The sequence below is a fragment of the Zingiber officinale genome, chromosome 2A, assembly GCF_018446385.1.
Source record: "Zingiber officinale cultivar Zhangliang chromosome 2A, Zo_v1.1, whole genome shotgun sequence".
Lineage (NCBI taxonomy): Eukaryota > Viridiplantae > Streptophyta > Magnoliopsida > Zingiberales > Zingiberaceae > Zingiber > Zingiber officinale.
In genome coordinates, this window is record NC_055988.1 from 23201490 (window position 1) to 23207357 (window position 5868).

General features: G+C 39.2%; 1 long non-coding RNA gene across 1 annotated transcript; it reads right to left on the reverse strand.

Moving 5' to 3' along the window:
- Positions 1-369: 369 nt before the first annotated feature.
- LOC122044460 lies at positions 370-1041 on the reverse strand. The gene is made up of 4 exons (XR_006129564.1): positions 936-1041; positions 807-848; positions 616-662; positions 370-430 (listed from the first exon to the last, which is right to left on the reverse strand). It is a non-coding gene; the product is annotated as an uncharacterized LOC122044460 (long non-coding RNA).
- Between the last annotated feature and the right edge of the window lie 4827 nt (positions 1042-5868).

Sequence of the window (5868 nt, forward strand, 5' to 3'; positions counted from 1 at the left end):
GAATCATATATGATAATACCAATAGAAATACACCATCCAGGCATGGCATTAAAAACCTAAGTATCAGATAATTTGGATACACATGCCAGAAACAAAAATCCAGAGCCTAGTCCTAACCTCGGTAAAGCATGGTATGTCACTTACTCTAGAAACTAAGATATATAAGGTAATAAAGTACTCATGGCAATAAGATACTCATGGCAACAAATCATGTGATATAAGCACGAATACATCACAGGCGACAAACCTAACATGCTATGGATATCAAACAGTGACATACCAAAGACAAACATGTTCATTGCTTGTAGTTATAAAGTACTATGCATATCCAAAGACAATATCATAAATGATAAGTCAAGAGGTACCCGCCTTCCGATGTAGATCGAGCTAATCAACCTCTATGTCGAAGTGCTCGTCCTGAATCCGAATCCTGTAATAAATCATATAGTTTAGCTAAGTTTTATTGTAAACCAAAATAGCTAAACCTAATTCTTCATTTACCCGGAACCCTAATTATTCCATCATTCGATATGATCTATATTAGTATCCGATTCAAGTCCAAATTCCCAGTAGCGAGACTTAGATCAGATCATAATTTAGGTAATCAATGCTTACCCTATCCTCAAGTTTATCCAAAAATCTCCCACCATACTGCAGCCACCCTATCAATAAACACTTCTTGATCAATTTGACAAGAATTCAAAATGCTAAAATACTATGAATCAGATCTAGGCCCCATATAGAGATCAAATGAATACCATCGTCAGAAATCAAATGGGAAACAGAACAGAGGCACAAATGCTCACCATGTTCTACTTATACTCGCATCCAAATCCTTGTCGATCTCCCTCCACGAACAATGTCGGGAGAAGAGGCACAAGCAAGACAGTGATCGGGTGATGTAGCAGAGTCCGGTAATAGGAGTTGCGACGTACAGAGACGTGACAGAAGATCAAGTCTAGGCTCGGGAAAAGGAAACCTACAACCAGCCAGCACCTCTGTCAGCCTCCGATCAGGTCCATCGTCAGAGGAGGAAGGGAGTCTTCGGCGTCGGTGATTGTGAACCCAAACTAGGGCACGGCCTGGAGGCTAGGGCAGAGGGGAAGAGAGGAAAGGAAAGTATGCGACGGTGGAGAGGCTAGGTCACGCGACAACTTGAGTGTCGGCGAGAAGAGGAGCGATCGGCTCCGGGGTTCCTGTGGCCGGCGGTGGATCTAGGGCACACGGAAGGAGTGGCCGGAGAGGGCAGCGGCAGTGGCGTCGTCGGCGTCGGCAGAGGAGAGGGTGGCAGTGGGTTTGCGGCGCCGGTTGGGCGACGGCGGCGCCGTAGGGCATGGATCAGTGAGGAAAAGGGGTGCGGGTTTGGGGAAAGGAAACGGCGTTTAGAGGAAATAAGAAAAAACAAAGAAAATGTATTTATAAATAAAACATTTCCTCACTTAAACGGGTATCCTAAACAGGCTTTATTCGTACCCATAAATTTGTCCCCTCAAAACCCGGCGTACGTGCTCCGAAAAATTCCCATAAAATTCCTAAAAATTCCAGAAAATTCCCCTATCGTTGTTCGCCATTTTTCGGTATTTTACAAAAAATGATTTACTTTTCCCAAGAAAGATAAATCATGTACTGTATCACCCGAATATCAATTTGGCTACACCATGGGGGTCAAAGTTTGGCTTGAGGTTGGTTCCTTTAAATGTTATCAAGTTCTCAATTTAGTTGGTATCAAGTATTCAACTTTCGCTGACTAATCCTGGGATGATCAATCCAGCCATGAAAATTTTCCATCGGTCCATCAGTCTAGTGTTCTTAGATCAACCGTCCATTAGAGAAAATTCATCCGTTAATTCATTGAGATTTAAACTCGATCCTTAAATATTGGGAAACTAAAAAAGTGCCCTACCGTGGTACTATTATTACACAAGAACAACCTTATTTATTACTTGAAACTTATTCAAATTTATTCACCAATATACTTGTTCAAATTTATTCATAAGTTATTGAAGCATGTCCAATTAATTAAAATTGTGTGTATTGAACAAACATAAATAACTCTATATTAAATTGAACACCAAACTTATTTTTGAACCATTGGTTCTTTTACCGCCCTATCCGGCATGCTTGGGATATGCAATGAGGGCACAATGATATGGCATGATTGGGATGTGTACCAAGAGCACAATGTTGTTACCATCTCGATGATCTTGAACCAACTCCAAACCAATGCTTTGGATAAACAGGCTCGCACAGTCAAACTGATAAGTAGATTGTTCTATCACATCGAAAGAACTGGCCAAATGAAAGACCATGGGAAAACCCTAATCTTACGGTCTATGGAGGACCAAAACTATAGGAGAATAACTCGAGGGGTGATTAGCTTGCAGGTTAGATTAACTAACATGTTAATGCGCTTTCATACCAGGAAGCAACAAAGTTGGGAAAGTAGGCAACAAAGTTCTTTAATATATTTTGCAATGGGAGAAGGAAGCACAAAGGCCAAAGTAAGATTAACTTTCCACATCTCTTCCCTTCAAGATATTGCATGTAGATATAAAAGAAACAAAATGAGTCCAATAGGATGAACCCAGCATATCAAATGTGAAGCACCAAAACTTGAAGAGTAAAAGATGCATGAATTGAGACTTCCTCCTCAAAATATTTGACAGTAGGATTGCTCATGTCTAAAAATTGTAAAGAGAGCGTGTTGGCAATGGTGGCTTGGTTATTGATTGGAATAAGACTTTTTACACTGAGAAAAGGTTTTCCTTTGATCTTGCACACACTAAAACAAGCAAACAAAACGTTAGTGCCTAGAAACCTGGTTGTTAAGATTCTCTGTTCATGTTGTTTCCTGAGGAACACGGGCTCTCTAGTGCCCGCCGTGAAGACACGGACGCCATCAAGGGCATCCCAGGTCATGATCGCATCGATGTCGCCTGTAACGACTGCGGTGGAGGAACCAAACGACGTAGCTCGAAGGATCGTGGATGTGTTGATTTAGATAGTAATACTTTTAGTTCATCTTTTCTAGTAATCTCCCATGATCATTGAGCATTGTTATCATTGCTAAGTGACTTTTTTCTTGTTTGTTATGATTGTTCGTGACACATGCATATCTTGAGTAAAAAAAATTGCATGTGATCAATGTACATTCAGATTGTATGTCCATAGTGAAGTATAGTGTGTCACATGGTTATCGAGACACATATCTCAACAATCACATAAGAGTATATAAGCTCCTCTATTTTAATCAATCCCTGTTTTATGCTATTAATAATATTTTCTGACGGATACATGACAATTATGCTACTCAGACTTGAGAGCAAGTTACTGTAATGAATGAGAATCCAAAATATGTAACACAATTGTCTCCACAAATTTTTACGCGTGATTGACTTATGTTGGAGTGTTGTTGTTGAAAAGAAGTATTTACGAGATAGATGAAAAATCCTAACATTTCACAACAATCACAGGAAAAAGCAAAAGCTCCTCTTCCCTCATTATCCTATTCATAGTATCTTCATTCATCTCTCTTTGTTGATAGATTTAAGATATCTAAGTCTATATGTAAAAAGAATTCCGTGTCAATAAATTCTAAATAGTGTTTCACTTTGATTGTAACATGAAAGGACTCAGATGAATCTAATCAATAAATTTCACAACAAAATCTTTTTCATGTAAGACAAGAACAGATGATAAGAACTTACTGGTATACAATCCCAACTGTATTGTGAATATCCCAGAACAATATGTATGGATCCTGGAAGCACCATGAACATAAATAATAGGTTTTGAAAATGTGAAGAAAAAGACAGATCAATGAAAATATATGGATTGTATAAGGAACAGGTTTTTATTGTAATAGGTTTAGATACTTTTTGAAAAACAAGTATACATGTAAATATAGTGGCATCATTACTCGAAAGTATTAGTTCATGTAGTCTGAAGATTTTGTTCACTGTCCGTGACACATGTTTTATTTTGGGAATGAGGCAATAGGTTTAATACAACAAACCAAAAAATAGGTATACTATTCTCAACATAAATTAAGCACAAAGAAATTTTGTAAAGGATATTAAAATAGAAGGAAACATAATTTTCATTAGAAAGAATGAATATTTTCAACTTAAATATTGTTAATAATAAACAAAAGTCATGAGGAAAACATATCACTCAGGTTCATTGAGTAGTTGAAATATAACCATGGGAAAGGAGTGAGACGAAAAATTAGACTCAAAGAAGCTTCTCTGAACCAGCACTTGCACACATCCCTTAATGGTCAAAACATACAATGTTATGACTATTTTAAGGGACATACTTTAGTCCGAATTCGAAATTTACTAATAATATTTAGCTTTAATAAGAGTTGTTTCATTATGTTGTCTATTCGAAGGATTAGATGATATTGGATCTAACTCATTTATGACCATTATCAGCTTGACCTGATATCTTTTCACTTTCCATGAGTTTGCTCACACTCATTTCATCCAGATATAGGAGAGCAATAACAAAGACATTAGATACATATACCAATTACTATTTCGACAAGAAAATCACTCATTACTAAATTAGTAAGACAACATAGAGATGATGACTACTGACCAGTTGAGAGGTGGTAGAAAATGTGTGCTTATAGACATGAGATAAACACAAGCATATAACAACAAAAATAAAATCACACACACACAAATTCCCGATCAATATTGAATTACCTGATGGGCCATTACTTGCAAAGCAACTGTTGTGCCGATAAAATGTTCATATATCTATATAATAGTGTGATATTATCCACTTTAGGCCTAAGCCCTCATGACTTTACTTTTAGGCTCTCTCCAAAAGGCTTCATGTCAATAAAGATATCTTTTATCCTTTTAAACTCATGATCTTTTTCAAAATTTTCTAATGTAGAACTTTGATTAAATACCGAACAATCCTCCCCTCAAACGAAGGACCATAATTACTCTCATGATCGGTGATACGGTGTGTAAATGTGGGGCCCGATAATGTCAAAAAGTCAATGGTCAAGAGGACGTGGCAATCAACGGTCAAGGGGAGGTGGCAGTTTAACTTCCCCGCTTCACCCTCCGTATAATTCCCAGTTGGTCACAGACAGGTCGGGTCCTCAGGGTTGAGACCCGGGCTGGGGTTTTAACTAGTTCTCGGCCGGATACCTACTGCTCAGGTTATCCAAGCTCAGTTTCTACATATGGCCTTGGCACATATACCAGACAATATAATCCCCGACCGATTCTGCGTCATCGGGTCATGCAGGCTTAGTCCTCAGTTATAGTCTCAGATGATTCTTGGCCGAATCTGCACAGCTCATTCTCTTCATCTCTCCCTTGATAGCCCCAGGCCGGTTGTACACAAGCCAGGGCATCAAGACTTAGTCCTTGCACCGCATTTGAGCAATCATCTCAAGCTATTTACCGCTCACTTGGCTACAAGATTCATAAACTCTAGTACTTAGCCTGGAGGTCTAGAGTTCGAATCCTGGGGAAGGCAAAAATCCACTGGCAAGGAGTGGGAAGTCCTAGTGAGTAACGACACAGTCGAGGGTCGTCGGTCGATGACATAAGGGGTCGTCAGTTGGGCCGCCCAAGGGGCCGAGGAGCCGAGTCATTGCAAAACCTATGTAGGATGGATAACACTAAGCGACAATAGTGCCAGAGAATCGTAACCTCCTATCAGAGAATAACTACCGTGAGTTAGGAAATATTCTAGTGTTCTGCCACATACTAAGAGTGGAACCTTCCTCCTACCAGTGGGAGGTTGCAAGACATCCTCCCTCACCCGACACATCCTGACACCCTACATTCTTTGGCAACGTACAGGCTTAAAAGGCAAGCAGAGTTGTGTAAAAATGGG